The sequence below is a fragment of the Calonectris borealis genome, chromosome 1, assembly GCF_964195595.1.
Source record: "Calonectris borealis chromosome 1, bCalBor7.hap1.2, whole genome shotgun sequence".
Taxonomy (NCBI): Eukaryota; Metazoa; Chordata; class Aves; order Procellariiformes; family Procellariidae; genus Calonectris; species Calonectris borealis.
The window spans coordinates 11,378,099-11,395,305 of record NC_134312.1 but is presented as its reverse complement, the minus strand read 5'-3'; the positions used below and the strand labels follow the sequence as shown (position 1 = coordinate 11,395,305).

The 17,207-nt window shown below is 36.1% G+C and overlaps 1 protein-coding gene across 2 annotated transcripts in view; it reads right to left on the bottom strand.

Moving 5' to 3' along the window:
- Nucleotides 1-17,207, bottom strand: part of CACNA2D1 (calcium voltage-gated channel auxiliary subunit alpha2delta 1) — a 436,751-nt gene that overhangs the window by 183,196 nt on the left and 236,348 nt on the right. The gene's annotated exons all lie outside the window — the stretch shown is intronic.

Here is a 17,207-nt window from a genome sequence, read left to right as displayed (position 1 = left end):
CAATTATAAGGATATTTTCAATACTATAGCGTCATCAGTTTTTGAAAATGTGTTATGCTTGAAAAATAGTGCTGACAAAGAAACACCTGTCTGGTCATGTGTGTGCTGAGGCTATTCTTTATATACTACCACTGTGTCTATTATCTCCTATCAAAGCATAGACAGCTAAATTTTAACTTACCCACAAAGTAATCTAATTAAACTGCATATGTTTCCTCATCTGCTTCATCACAGGGTTACGGACAAATTTTATACTAAGTATAGGTTCAAATGTTGCCTGAAGTAAGCAGCAGTCTTAGATGGGTTTAAAGGAGGTGGTTTCCTTTGGAAACACAAAGGACAGATCTCATCTAATCAGTGACATCCACTGATTTCAACAACTCATGGAGCTCATCACCCCATCTCAATTAGACACCTATTTTCCCATGACATGAATCATGCCTTAGAAGTGCCTCCTTCTTTCCATTGACTGCAAAAGTAGTCCTAAGGCAATTGACCTAGATGGAGAGGACTGCAAACACAGCTGTCTAGCATGAGGTGAGATGAATCTCGCAATACAAGTCTATTAAGCTTCTGGAAGAAAAGAAGGTGGGTACTAATTTTGACTACTTTTATGCAGCATAGCTACTATGTCTTATGCTAAGAAGTTAAAGTTGTTACTTAGTACTCAACCCCACTGTGGTGGATGAGACAGAAAGGAAAGAATGACTCCTAATACTCAAAGTAAGGGATGGTCTTTTTTCTTTAAGCAAATCTATTACCAGGTAAAGTCCAGGTATATCATGGCATTAAATAATCTAAATTGATAAAATGTGTAAAGTACCTAAAAACATTCTTCTTGTTGGAACATCTAAGACCACAGGGTGCCTTTTACTTTCACATGTGTGGTATTATTTTCATTAATTGTTCTAGTGGACACAATGAGCAGCTGTTATGGATGTTGCTATAGGAGTTCTGAATATCATACTTTTGCATTTAGATGCTTCTAAGACAGTAATGTTTTAGTTTTGGAATGGGGATTAGAAAAGCAGGAAGTACTTGTGCAATGCAGCTTGAAATGTTTTGATCCAGTATTCCATGCTCTTAAACCTACCAGAAAATAAAACCATCTATTGGGTCTGGCTGGGATGGTGTTCATTTTCCCCATAGCAGCCCTCATAGCATTGTGCTTTGTATTTGTAGCTAGAAAGGAGTTGATGACACACCAGTGTTTTGGTTACTGCTGAACAGTGCTCACACAGCATCAAGGCTGTCTCTCCAAACTCCTCCTCCAAAGGCCAGTAGGCTGGGGGTGGGCAAGAGGTTGGGAGGGAACATAGCCAGGACAGCTGACCCAAGCTGACCAAAGAGATATTCCATACCATGTGATGCCATGCTCAGCAATAAAAGCTAAGAGAAAGGAGGAGAGGAGGGAGGCATTCGTTATTAAGGTGTTTGTCTTCTGGAGCAACCGCTATGTGTACTGAGGCCCTACTTCCCAGGAAGTGGCTAGACATTACCTGCTGATGGGAAGTAGAGAATAAATCTTTTTGTTTTCCTTTGCTTCCATGCATGGCCTTTGTTTTTCTTCATTAAACTGCCTTTATCTCAACCCACAAGTTTTTTGTCGTCTTTTTTTCTCCCCACTGTCCTGCTGGGGAGGGGGAGTGATAGAGGGGGTAGTGACAGAGCAACTTGGTGGGCATCCAGTGACCAGCCAAGGTCAACCCACCACAAATCATTATAGCTTACTTTGAAGTGTGCTAACTGGAGCCAGGATCAGTAACAGTTTATGTGTTCTATGATTTGAAATGACCAACATTATGATAGCTTCAGACAACATAATTTGGCTCAAGTTTTACATAAGTTTTTGGTGGGTTTATTTCTTCTACATTAACACACAGGATTTGCCCCCCTTCCCCCGCCCTGAGAACTGGAATGTTATAATACATTAAGCAAATTCTGGAGTTCTTTTCACGAATTATCTTTTGTCTTCATGCTGCTCAAAGTAATGAATGTGTCTAATTCTGCAAATGCAATCTCAACAATCAATCATTCATATGAGAAAATTTCTCTTCTGCCTGAAAGACATTTGATTTAAAAAACCTCTAACACTCTTATTTCTGAAATTAGTACCAATGACTACAAACTCTTGATGTTTTCACAGAACACCTCAGAAAAGAATTGGGGACCATCGAGCCACATTATTACAATAAAACACTAGAATGAGTGGGAGTCATAAGATTTCTTCCAACTAATTTTCCACAAGAAATATTTGGGAGGGAAGAGGCATGGTAAAAGAAAAAGGAGGTAAACGATAAGGTCCATCTTAGTAGGTCTTGCACAGAAGTTTTCATACTACAGTATGATTGAAATTCCTGAAGCATCTGAACATAAAATTATCATGTTTCTTCTGCTTGGTATTGCAATTTAATTCCAAGTAATAGATACTAACTTTCAGCCTCTCCCATCACTCATGTGCTATGGAAGAAGCTTCAAGCCTACTGCCAAAATTTGATTAAACTTTGTTGAAACTGAAAGGTTTAAATAATCCACCTGAATGCCTTAAACTTTCAAACACTTCCCACATTTCTAACAGCATACACACTCAGCACACACACCCACCCCCTGCCAATGACTATGGTAAAACCTGGATCTGTAATTCTTCTTACCAATATTCCATGATACCAAAACCAAAAATTGAATCTAAAAACTCTTCAACTGTGTTTTTCTCAATTTAATTGATTCACCTGCTCCGGCTGAACTGCATTTTATATCTACCTCCGTGGCCTTGATAGAGGGCAGTGGATCTATCAGAACTACATAAAATAACCTACAAGCTTCTGCATCCCAGTTGTTGACTTTTCCTAGGAGTATTTTGTCATGTACAACTCTGATATTGAACCAATGCATCTATCTGCCCCCCAAAACCCAGAATAACCAAATGACAAAATCCTTTAAAAATTCTATCGTTTCCTTCACACGGGGTTAATTTTGCTATTAAATCTAAAGATGTCTGTGCTAGTTCTGCATGTAACAGGCAAGTATCAGAAGCACTGGAGGCAAATTAATATCACACTCACTTAGGCCACTGCCTCCTGACCAGCAAGATTAATGCTGTGCCAGGCCTTACGCATTCGATGTTTATAGTGGATCCTCCTATATAAAGTAAAAACTATTTAGTTTTCATTAACAAAATTCATGAATTACAACTAACCTACATCTAAATTAGAAAAAAAAAAAGATAAGGAAAGATTAAAAAGGAAAACTCAATGTTATTAATTGTTTTAGTCTAGTATTTATATCAAAAGCCTGATAGATTGTGGCATTGGTTGGTACAGTTTTAATACCCAGTTAAACTATGTTTTCAGGAAAGTAGCAAAATACATATTTTGAAGAAAAGTAATCCAGCATGTGAATATAATTAAAATCCAACTCCAACCAATTTCTCTCTCAAATCAGGAGCTGAAATGCAATCAATACTGGCACTGGAAAATCCCACAGGATATAGTGGCTGAAGATTAATTTTCTATCTATTCAAACCTGGCCTTCACTTATTGAATTACATTGTTACCTACCACTGACAGTCAGCAAAATAACTCAACTCATTTCTCTGCAATGAATCTCCAAACCAATTTCTCCCTCCCTTGTGAGGCAGATAAAATCCATTTCTCTTTTCAGTTCACATTTGTGCCATTTTAAGGCTTTTTTTTTTTTAAATAAATGAAGTATTTTTTCATGTGTCTACCGTTCACCATCAAAATAAAGGGAAATTGATATGGCAGCTAAAATTCAGGTACAGTAGGTTCTTCTGTAGGTGTTCTTTGTGGTCTTGGCTAAGTCACTTTTTCCATGATCTAAAATAAACTGGAGGTTACTTTCTGTTTTTTGTAAGCCAAATACATAGCAGAAATAATTCAGCTTCTCTCTCAAGGGCTTTGTGAACATAAATTAATGTATGTACATGAGGTAACAGGAAGGTTTATGCCAAGAACTATCACTGAAAGATGCATACAGGAAAGCAAACAACCATTAAAACAAAATGAAACAAGGTCATTTCAAGAAAATCTGACATAGTTTAGCTGCCCATTTCACTGCAACCAAACATATCCCAATTCCTTTCCACAGCATTCGGTTACTTTTCATCATCATAGTCATAGGAAGATTTTATACCTCAACTAGTAAATTTTCATTTAGTTGAAAAGCACTGGTTACTGTAGAAATGAGAAATATTTTTTCCACAAATATAAAACTTAGTGTTTTTTCCTCTTGCAACTGTTGAAAACTGAAGATCTGAAAACTGATATTAATTTCAAAAAATACCGTCAATGAAACACACAAAAACCTACTGCCAAAGCCAAGCAATCTTCAGTTGTTTTGTGAAGGCAGACTGTTTTCAGGAACAATGTAGAAGTTGCTCAAAGCATCAGAACAGATTTAGCAACAGGATAAAAGAATAAAAGGTAGTTTTCTTTTTTTTTAATTCCTGAACCGATGTGCAGCAAGAAACAAGGGCACCTGCCTGCTTTCATACTTATAGAAAATAGAAAGGAATTGGTTGCTAGTATTTTCCATTGCCCTAGTATCTAGGGACTGTGTTTTTCATAAAACCTTGCTGTCTCTATCAATGCCATTTTAGAGAATTAATGTGGAGATGGAATTAGAATTTAGGGACATCAAAATTCTTTCTCTGTCATTCCTTTCTGTCTTTCCTTGCAGATTTCCAAAGGTTTTATATTTTCATCTCTAGGTTTCTGCCCCTTTTTGATTTCTGAATATCTGTGAAATTTTCTAAATTTTAAACAATTGAGTCTCACTGCCTGTTTATTTTAGTCCACTCCCAGACCTACTCTGTACAAATGAATGCTATCATATACAAAATTAGCACAGATTTTTTCCAACGCTCAGTTCCTTACTCAAAATCAGTTTTGCTGTTTTGTTGGGTTTTTTTCCTCCCTGAGGAAAGTAATCTGATAGAACTACATATACAGCCCCTCCAACACTGCTTGTGGCCCCATTAAATGTTACAGCTGGACCTGACAGGGAGACTAAAATGAGATGTCACTTGAAGTACATGGCTCAGCAATACGCCTGCAGCAAGCAAAGGATGGGAACAGCTCTTCTAAGAAAAAGATAGAGGGAAATTAATTTTGAAGAGGCAGCTAAAATGCATTTCTAATAGCCATAGCACTTTCATAGCATTTTAGATAATGTCATGAGTGCATTGCCTTCTGATAACTTTTTTTACTTCCTTTTCGATAGATGTGATTTTCCAGCTGCACGAAAACTGTCGAGTGTGCTTAGGTGATTGTGACAGAACTGCAAACAGTTTACTTCATTTTTATTTGTGTGTCAGTTGGGGACTGCAGTCTTCATTCAGCTACACTAAGATTTTAAGTAAAGTGACATCCTTCTGTCTACTCTTAGGGACAAAACTCAACCAAAGGAGTTATAAATAAAATAAGAAAACAATTGGCTCAGAACTTAAATATTCTTACTTTTCTGTTAGACAACAGAGAAGTGTTAAGCATAAGAATATATATACATATTCATATATGTAAACATAAGAATATATATATTAAAAATATTTATATAGGGTCTGGGTAGCTTCAGATGTAGGGAAATAGTTTTCTATATGCAACTGTCAGTGTGTCATGCTCAAGGGCTATTTATTTAAAATATATATGAGGTTTTTTCAGTGCTTTTGTGTTTCCATATGCTTCTAATGTATCAGTTGGTTACTGGATGTCAGTAAGAAAATGAATGGAACTCTGAATTGAGTATTTACATTTTAAAAAAAAATAAATGCTTTTATAGCAGTCATTTTATTTTCAGCGTCCTGCCAACTGAATAATTTTAGTACGTATCAAATATAGAGTCAAATTAATTAAAAAGCATTTATTTGCCTCTTAAGCCATTTTTCTGAATGTGAACTATCTTTTGTGGATATTCACTTCTATACATCTCCTTACAGGCTTGTCCCTGTCTGCTGTATACACAACTATATTATTTTTTATGGGTGGTTCAAAACCCGCTCTATGCATTCATCTGACCTTCATGGTTCATAGCTTCTGATCAGAAGTTTTAGATACCCACAAAATTATTATATATCCAAAACATAATAATGTTTTGTTTTTCTTTGTATCCCAAGTATTCACAAAACTCACTGCATCATGAGCTCGGTTTTGCAAATAAACGAATCCTTGATGTAATTAATTTATCAAAAGTAAGGACTTGAATGTCTGGCGACAGACTTTTTAGTAGGGCCTGTAGCGATAGGACAAGGGGTAATGGTTTTAAACTAAAAGAGAGTGGATTCAGACTACAGACTAGATATAAGGAAGAAATTTTTTACAATGAGAGTGGTGAAACACTGGCACAGGTTGCCCAGAGAGGTGGTAGATGCCCCATCCCTGGAAACATTCAAGGTCAGGTTGGACGGGGCTCTGAGCAACCTGATCTAGTTGAAGATGTCCCTGCTTATTGCAGGGGGGATGGACTAGATGGCCTTTAAAGGTCCCTTTCAATCCAAACTATTCTATGATTCTATGATTCTATGAAAATCTGGCTCCCTTGTAGCATTTCAGTGAATCATATTTTAGAGAAACAAATTAAAAGGATTGGCTTTTCCTAATTTCTTCAGGTGTAGAGAGTTTCAAAACAAAAATCCAAGCTTCTGGAAATCAACTTCTGTTTGAAACAGTTAATATTACATCTATGAGTGTACCTTAAATACTATAACTCAGGGAATTATAGTTTCTTGTAAATAATACAACTATTTTCTTAATTTCCGACAAAAAAGAACATTATCAAGATATAAGAGATCATTTGGCAATAAGCTAAAAAACCCCCTTAAGATTAAAAGATCACAATAAAAGAATTAACAAAAATTATAAGAACAATTATTTTGAGTTTCTAATTATTATACCAGCATTTTATCATCTATGTTGTGAAGAAAAACGCTAAAAGGACTGATACAATTTTTATTTTGAATCATATCCAGAGGACCTATCCTTGCATTTTGTAGCTATGTCTAACACATCATTACATAAAACTATACAATTTTGCAGGTAGAAACTGGCAGAGACAGCCTGTTTTCAATGACATGATGAACAATTACCCAGCTAGAAAAGGTAGTCAGCATATGGCTGGACAAGTATTAAAGAAGGAATTCCATGGTAGACTAGTGGCCCAAATGGGACAGAACATGGCAATACATCATGCTAAAAATTAAAATCTGTTTAACTAATACTTTTTCCACAAGAAGTGGAGTACACACATGCTCAGATTTACTCTTTTAAACTGAAGATAAGAATTCAGATTCTTACCTGATTTACCAAATGGAACTTGCCATTCCATCTTGTAAGCCAAGACCATTCTTTCATCTCCTTGATGTTTACTTGAAAACTGAAAGTATAAGTTGCCTGAATCGGTCTGCTTTTGCAACTAATGACCTCTGAGCTCAGGGAGGCCACCTACTTGCAACCACAGGCCCAAAGCAAGCAAGCCACAATACATGTGCCTCTGATTTGAAAAGGCAAAGAAGAGACTCTATTCTGTAAGTGTCCCAACAAGGAAAGACTAAAGAGGTTAGATCGGGTGGCAGGATGAGGGGCTGAAAATCTGAAGTCATCTAAGCATATCAGCAATTAATGTAATTTATTTTAAAGATCTATGCAAACAGCTTGTCTTTCCTAAAACTGACACAATATTTTAGCGAATTAGGCTTAGTTTGTGTTGAAACCTTGACTTCTTACTTAACAATCAGAAAAGAATTGAAAGTTATGTTCTTTTCTCATGATTACAGATTACAGCTGACCTTCACAGCAAAGCTGAATAGTCTGCTGTAGTAACATCAGTAAGCAAAAATACATTTCTCTCCGCTCCTATTTTCTCTTTAACTACAATGTCAGGTAAAATTAAATATGTATTTTAAATATCTAAGCACATAAGACATATAAAACATATTTATCTTCCTAAAGATAAGTGTGACGCTTCCTCCCCACCTCCTAAGTCATCAGAAACCTCTCCCAGTCCCCACAGTGTTTCAAGGATGATGGAGAGCTGCCTTATAATGACATCAGCACCCTCGAATCGATCTCATCTGACCCTATGGACATGTGTGTGTCTGACATGCTTCAGTGGTCCCTAAATCTATCTTCCTCTGTTATGACAATAGCTTCTCTCCCACAGCTCTGCTGCCAGGCTAAGGCAGACTGAGGCAAAAAGGCACCAAATACCTCATCCTCGCTATGTCCTTAGCCACAAGGTCCCCTCCCTATTGAGAAGTTTCTTTAGCTTCCCTTTTGATATCAATGTACTTAAAGAAGCACTGTTTGTTGCTCTTTATGATCCTCAGCAATACAAACTCCAGCTGAAATTTGACTTTGCTAATTCTATCCCTTCCATCCTTGAAAGTTCAGGCAACATCTCCATATCCTTCCTGGGTTGTACGTCCTGGTCAGGAGTTCAGAAGTCATGATCTGTAACCCCATCTGAACCTCTCAACTTGATTGTCCTCTATATGGGGTGATGGTCTGGGAAAATTCATGAGTTTAGGACCAGGGTGTTCACTAAGAGAGATTTTCCTGCCTACCCTTAAGGTATCATGTATCGGACAGAACTACCTACTTCAGCACTGACTTTGATAGTGGCTTGACTGGATAAGATGTTGGCTAATAACATCACTAGGAATATATGGTCATATTAGAATAAAAGCACATCTTACTATAACTGATTAAACTGTTACGAGCAGTTTAGAAAAGCCCAGTGAATTACTAAAAAAAAAAAACCCAAACCTTTAAAATTCATAGCCTCCAAATTACTGTATTCACATCCCACTAGAGTACTCAAACATACGTAATAAAATAAAATAAAAATACCCATTGTTGACAAAAGTCCTGTAGAATACTTGGTCAGCCACAATTTCAAGACCAAAATGCACTCTGGATAATTTAGATTTTTCATACATCATCCAATTAAATTTCAAAGAGATTGTTCTACTGTTATTGGAATAAATTACACTGTCTACCTTTTATCACCCACACATCTGATTAAAGATCATATCCCTGGAGAATAGGAACTGTTAAATCATTTTAAGGCTTCATTGGGAATTGGTTATAATACCCACTGAATGTGAACATTTAATTAATTTGATTTTTTAATCTGATGCCGTTGTCTTTGCCATGTTTTGCTAAGCCATCAACTGATCCTGTTTCACAGCACATTCTTATCTTCAGTCATACTGGTTAGGTCCAGATTTTGTACATCTTGCAGCATACTAATTTGTTATTGTTCTTTCTTCTTAATTTGTACTGTCTTCTGTGCCAATAACAACATTAATAACAGTAAAGCCTTGCTTTGAGAAGGAGATTGGACTACATGACCTCCAGAAGCCCTCCTAATCTAATTTTTCTGCGATTCTCTGAGTTAACACTAATGGGGTTCAAAACACTATATAAACATCACTCACTAATTAATGCTCACTTAAATATAATGCAGCTTTTCACTAATTAAATGCCAGCTGTATCTAGGTAGATAAAAAACGGTAGGTTACACTAAACCATGCACTGACCTCTGGCTTACACATGGACCATAGACTTTCCCTGCAGACTAAATACCGTATAATAATTTAAGTAAATTGCCATAATACTTTTTAAGACTATTTATATGTGTTTTTTTTTAAAATGCTAGTATGGTGAAATTCTAACAATGCAATGAATTAGAATAGCATTCACAGAGACTGAGGGAAATTTTAGAAGAATATTCTGCCCAAAAAGAGAAAAACATCAGAAGGGAGAAGGGAAAAAAAAAAACACCCAAAAAAACCTAGGGAAAAAAAAGGAAAAAAAAAAAAAACAAGAAAAGAGAAAAGAAAAAGAAAAAAAAAGTAAGAAGAAACAGGTCAACCTGTAGATGTTGAAAGAGCTAAAAAAAAAGTCAGCAAAAGAAAATACCTTTGTAAAAGGTCAACTGAAGCTGAGTTCAAAAGCTTTTAGGGGCTAAAAAATGTAATTCCCCACTGGATTAAAAGTTATTTGCCATACACACTATAAAGGAGAGCTGCAAGAGTAGCTTTAATCCACCTTTTCACATACCAACACCAAAACCTCTCAAAGACTTCAAGTCACAAGACAAAAGCAGAAGCACAGATGGCCTTTTACAGCCATGTAGGCAAGAAATGTTTCTGAAGCTAAACCCCAGATTGCTTCCTACTCAGTCCTACTCAAGGCATGACCCAGGTGCAGAACTACAGAGTAAATGACCTTGCACAAAACGAGAGGTTTCAATTCTGAAGCTCTGCTGCTTTGCCATACTTATGGCAAGTATTGGAAGCTAGAGGTGTTAATGAAGAGGAAACGATAACACTGGATACAGTAAGAAAGCCTTATACTTCACAGAATAGACTGATCATCCACTTACAAACACCTACAAATGAAATGCTTTATATGAGATATGGTTGTTTTCTTCAGGTTTTTTTTTTTTCATCTATTTTTCAAAAAACAATGGGGACAGAGCATGTTGAGAACAGGTAGGTAGAAAGGCCAGGGAAAGAGATCTGGCCAGTTCAGAAATCAAACTCTCATTTGCAGAGTCAGGGGCAGGGAAGGAACAGGCAAGGAACAGCATTTCAGATCACTTAAGCTACAGGGAACTCCCTGAAAATCCCAGAACAGTGCAATGCGTAGAGTATTTCCTGTTTGGGAATCATAAAGCACTCTGAAAGTATCTCCAAGAAAGCCAATATGGTATTATGCCTCAGAGTAAAGCAGCATTTCACATCATCTGAGGAAAGCAAAACTACATATTAATCTCCCAATCAACTAATAATAATTGTATACACTTCCCAGAATGGAGATTCCAGAGTGTCTCTTTTGCCCCATATACAAACTGAATATTAAAGCCAATTTTGTAATTATAATATTTACCTCATCTCAGCCATACTTATGATGAAGGATTCATTTGGTCATTTATTTCATCTGAGATATGAGTAAGCAGTAGATCAGCAGAACCACAGAGGACACATCTACCAGCATATTGTCTTTCCTTTTTTTTTAACTTCTTAAACTTGAAAACACAACTCAAACATTTTGGCGATTTATCTATCTTGAGTCTTAATAGTAGATCTTATTAAAATATTGTAAGTGCTCCATTCCAGTTTTCTTGATCTGACTTGCAATTTTCAAAACCTACTTCTACCTTCAATCAATCATATGAAAACATCACATTCAGTCATTTGTTTTGTACCACTTAAAAATCTCAATGTGACCAGCACATTTCAAAGTGACATGTCAAAACACTGGTACAACATTGCTATCTACAATCAGGCAACAAAGCGCTCGCTAAAAATCACTACTTCAAGTGTTATAAACATTCTATAACAAGTTCAGCTTTTGGAGTTGCTTTTATTTACCAATAAAAAATTACACTGCTTTCATTGCAATTGTTATCACTCATGCATTTGATATTAGTACGAAATATCCTGAAGGAAGAAATTTTCCATTAAACTGATGAATCACTAGCTTTAGGGCTGAATTCTGATCTTTGGTGTGGCATAAACTTAGCCTCCATGGGGACACTTCAAGCACTGCTTTTTTGTGCAAATTTGCCTTCAAGGTAGGATTCTCCGCATTAAGAACATCCTCATCTTTTTTAGGACACTGACAACTTCAGTTATCACTCTTGTCATTATTATTTCATAACTCTATTTCACAGGTAGGAGATAGCTTTGGGGCAGTCATATATTTCATTATCATGTATTTTTCATTGCAGCCTCAAACATATAATCATTTGGGAGAAGACTTGCACAAATTTGAATAAAGGAATATAAACCTAACACCTAGTTTTTTAACCAGAATACTAAAAAAAAAAAAAAGAAGAAGAAAAAAAGGAAGAACCCCTGCTCCCTGTGGCAATAGATCATTATAATTTCAATAGGAAGCTCAAAGGAATGCCTTTTCTCTCTATGAGTTAGACTCAAGCTTACCTATAATGCCTTGAAACGAAAAGACCTGGCATGTTTCCCTGTGATACTTGGTAAAAGGCATACATTTCTCAGTGAACAATGCAAAAAGTCCTGGTACTAAAGCAGCCAATGTCAATCATGCCCTCACTATCAGTTCTGATGCTCATTTTCCAAAGAATGGCATCCAAACCACACTGTTAGAAATTATAACAGTGAATTCCAGACGTGAAAGAGGAAAGTACACAGCAAAAAAAATGGAGTATGCATTTTTCTGAAAGACCTGGAAGTCAAGGTACCATGAAATTACTAGAAATAAGAACAATAAGTCCTCTTGTATAAAAAGGATGAACACCAGATGTAAGATCAAAGAACATAAAAATATGGTTTTCCTGCTTACTAGTCCTCCCCATATACTAAAGATAAGATGCTTTGTGATATCTTATAACAGGATTTTTCCACATATACAGCAAGTGTATATTTTAACCATAAACATTATTTTTGTTATAAACTGCAGTGAGAGAGATACAACACCCCAAAACGAAATTATTTTGTTACATAATGAAAGATAAAATATGGATCCACCTTTTTAGGCCAGTTCATTTTCAAATATATTAATTCAAATGGAAATTTTTCAATGTAGGTACCAAAGTAAGTATGTTCTAGGATATCCAGAATGCAACTTAAAAGAGTAACATCTATGAATATTTTGTATACTTGAGAAGCACAGGACAGAGGTTTGGAATACTCTCTGGTATCAAAAAGTGCAACAACCAGGAAGTATTTTCTGAAAATGGAAATAAGTTAGGACATCTATGGGAATCTATCAAATTTTTCCCTCTTCATTTCATAGAATTTTAAATGTATGATAGACTTTATTATTAATTCCAAGTACTACATGCCCGTACCAAAAAATATAGGTTAATATTCAAGATATATTTTAATAAAAATGAAAATATAGTTGCAAAATATGACATTTATTACAGATTAGACATTCCTGTTCTAATGAAACTTCTCTAAGGCATTAAAAATATACATTATATAGGTGTATCAACAGTCCTCCTCTGACAGTGTTTCATAATGGAAGATATAATTTATACTAGCACAAATGTTCTTTCACTCTTATAGCTTAGATCAGTCTAAGAGCAAACTACCCTGGCAAAATGTCTCCCTTGTCTATATAAAAAAAAGCTAGAATAGGGCATTTGTCTGTATAGCTAATACCAGTTACAGTGGTAAGGAAAAAAACAAGAACAAAAAACCCAACAAAATTCATGTCATATTGCCAGAATCAGAAAAATTTTGGCACAGATGCAGTCTAAGTTGTCAAAAAGTTCAAACTGAAAAAATCTCCATCAAACTAATATTTCAGTCTATTTAAAACCTAGCCATTAGCTCATTTCAGTATCATGATTCTCCAAAAATGTACAAAAAATCATCTAAAACAAGTGCTAAATGGTGTTTTCCAGTGAAATTTTCACATCTAATTCTACCATGTACCATGAAGAGATATGACATTAAACAGAAAATGAGAACTAGGTGTGTAAATATATTTAAATATTATTTAATCAGATATCTGCAATACCTTGTCCTGCTGAAAAACCCTAATAGGTTCAGAAGGAGAAGAAAATTAATCTAAAAATAGCTGCAACTTACACACATGAGAAGAGCAACAACAAAAATAATCCCTAAAGAGACCTGCTATATGTACAAGGGCTACTTGTTGGCAGCTTCTTGAGTGCAGGGGTGTACAAATCACAAGTTATCTAACTACACTTTCCAACCTGTATGAAATATACTTTGCCCACTTACCCATCATAAATGAGAATAGCTGGGACAAATTCTTTATAGCTCATTTTAGCAATTTTTTTAGCATCAAAGAAGTAAAGGACAAAGAGAAGATAAGAAGAAACGCGACACATCATTATTGTGACTGTAGCTATTTCACATAGTTACCTGTGATATTATAACGTCAAACCATATCAGTTGTCATACAATGAAAGCAGAGAGAATAAGAGCACCACACAGCTTTAGATATGGAAGTTAGCTGGCTACTATTGCTAGGCAGCCCTGTTGTAAAAGGAGATGAGGTCTTCTACAGCCTAGCACTTAAGCTCATCCTATATTATTTGAGACTAATTTCCCACTGGAAGAGACTTTTCCCAGGGAAGAAACTTTTTAGGAAGTGCATGTTAGTGGTTCCTGAAATACTGGGCCTTTTAGAGGAATCCAAATGTGTATGTATAAATTACATCTCTAAAATAATTGTTCTTTTTCTGTAATATAAATAAGATTTATTTTGTGTATTAAGAATTAATACTGATATTGCAGCTGAAGGAGGATAATGTTTAGCATCATGAAATATTCACCTTTTCTAAACAGCAAGAATCATAGAATCATTTAGGTTGGCAAAGACCTTTAAGATCATCAAGTCCAACTGTAAACCTAACACTGCCAAGTCCACCACTAAACCATGTCCCTAAGCACCTCCTCTACACGTCTTTTAAATACCTCCAAGGATGGTGACTCAACCACTTCCCTGAGCAGCCTGTTCCAAGGCTTGACAACCCTTTCAGTGAAGAAGTTTTTCCTAATATCCAATCTAAACCTCCCCTGGCGCAACTTGAGGCCATTTCCTCTCATCCTATCGCTTGTTACTTGGGAGAAGAGACCGACACCCACCTCGCTACAACCTCCTTTCAGGTAGTTGTAGAGGGCGATGAGGTCTACCCTCAACCTCCTCTTCTCCAGACTAAACGACCCCAGTTCCCTCAGCTGTTCCTCATAAAACTTGTGCTCCAGACCCTTCACCAGCTTCGTTGCCCTTCTTTGAATGCAAAGAAGCAGACTTCAAGTATGTTTCTCTAGGATGAACAAATGCAGCCCCTAGCAGATATGCTGAACCAATGAGGTATCAGTGGCTGAGATATCTGAGACTGGCCTTTCTTTTCATGGTATAATTAGAACTCATGGGAAACTTTTTGATGGTATCTCCTTAAGTCAAAACATTTGTTCTCATCAGCTAGCCAAAAAAGCTTAAATGACTGACAGAAAGCACACGCTTTCAAACAACCAGAACTTGTAAATACTGTACTTTCTTGGTATCTTTTCCCTTCATATTGTTTTATTAAATGAAGAGATTAAGAGCAAAACAAAATAAAAAAATTCCTTTTTTTTCCTTCTCCCCCTTTAACCTTGTGATTTGAGGACTGTTATGAAGGAAAGAAAAATACTTATTTCAACACATATAGCTCTATAAACATACTGGCAACTCAAGCAGAACCACAGTCTCAATGCTATATTTTTATATTTTACACAGTCCATATAGCACAGATCTGCAAAACATTTCGGCCCACTAAGCTGAAATTCCTAGGACTTACATTTTTTCATTGTGATTCAAAACATTTCAAAATAATAACTTAAGCTGGTGTTGGGTTTTGGTATTGCAGTCTGTGTTGGTGATGCCACATTACAGTGTTACTTGTTTCTTGACAGATTGGCCCTGACTCACAAGGACCTATCCTTAACTCGACAATAAAGGTTATTATAAACTTCATCCCAAGAGTTCAAAAAGACATAAAAAGAAATAAAACTGAAACAGAAATAAAATAGGACACCTTGTGGAATACAATTTCTTGGGTTTTTTGGGTTTTGTGGGTTTTTTATAGTTTTTTTTCTGGGTTTTTTTTTCTGGGAGTTTTTTTTCTGGGGGGGTTTTCTGAGGAAAGTCAAAGAAAATGAGAGGAAACTCAATACATGGAACAGTATTTCCTTTCATAGAATCATGGAATCATTAAGGTTGGAAAAGACCTCTAAGATCATCCAGTCCAATCATCAACCCAACACCACCATGCCCTCTACACCATGTCCCTTAGCACCACATCTACACGTCTTTTAAATACTTCCAGGGATGGTGACTCAACCACTTCCCTGGGCAGCCTGTTCCAACATTTGGCCACTCTTTCAGTAAAGTATTTTTTCCTAATGTCCAATCTAAACCTCCCTTGGCACAACTTGAGGCCATTTCCTCTCATCCTATCGCAATTTACTTGGGAGAAGAGACCAACATTCACCTCACTACAACCTCCTTCCAGATAGTTGTAGAGCGCAATAAGGTCTCCCCTCAGCCTCCTCTTCTCCAGACTAAACAACCCCAGTTCCCTCAGCCGCTCCCCAGAAGACTTGTTCTCCAGGCCCTTCACCAGCTTCGTTGCCCTTCTCTGGGCACACTCCAGCACCTCAATGTCCTTCTTGTAGTGAGGGGCCCAAAACTGAACACAGGATTCAAAGTGCGAATTTCCTGCCTTGCCTAACAGATTTGGATTTATGTTGCAGAAGTAATCACCTCAAGACCTTTCCCAATACTATTTAATCGTAACAGATACAGCAGGGTCTTTTACTTCACACCATAATCTACCATCACTATATGGTACATTTAGATTTAAAATCCAACGTTTAAGCTTTGTAATTCTGTTTCCAGAAGTGATTAGCACTTGCAATCCCAGTGCATTTAATCAGAAGAGACCAATATCTTACAAATTTAGGTTACTTTTAATGAATTTTAGTTAAAGTATGCAAATTTTAAAACTGACGACAGTAGACTTTGTTGTATCTGAATTCCAGTACTCGTAACTTTATATAAGCATATCAAATAGCTCTGCTTGACATGATCTATGTACCTTCTTTAATTGCCTTACAGCAGAAGCATCAATTACAATAGTGATGCCATCAATCTCTAAAGAATACTTGATTAAAAAGTGCAAATGAAGCATGCTGGCAATTCTGATTAGTACATTTACAACATTTTTTCTATGGTTTTATAAATTAAATCTATAATGAAGACAAGCAGTTGTATTATCTCAAGCGAAGGTGAGGATAACTTGTCTTCTCCCCAGAAGACATTAAGATTTTTAATAGTTAAAGCTAGATAGGAAACTTCAAACCACTTAAAGTAAGAGTTTTAGTAGAAACAGGAATTGAAATATCATACATTTTGTCTAAATCTTGGGACTGGATTTTCAATTTCCCCAAAGCTTATTACAGTCATATGAGTGATCACAAAGAGCATGAAAATCGTAATTCAGTAACATTTTACATCTGCTTTCCCCTCATGTAAAAAATTTCTTACAAAAACTACAGAACAAGGAATATGAGCTTGGAAAATAGGGCCAGAAAATGGTTCATTCAGAGTAAAGTAAATTATTTTTATTTATCATTTTGAATCTCCAGTCCTATAATTATGATTTTACTACATTTCAAAAAGTGA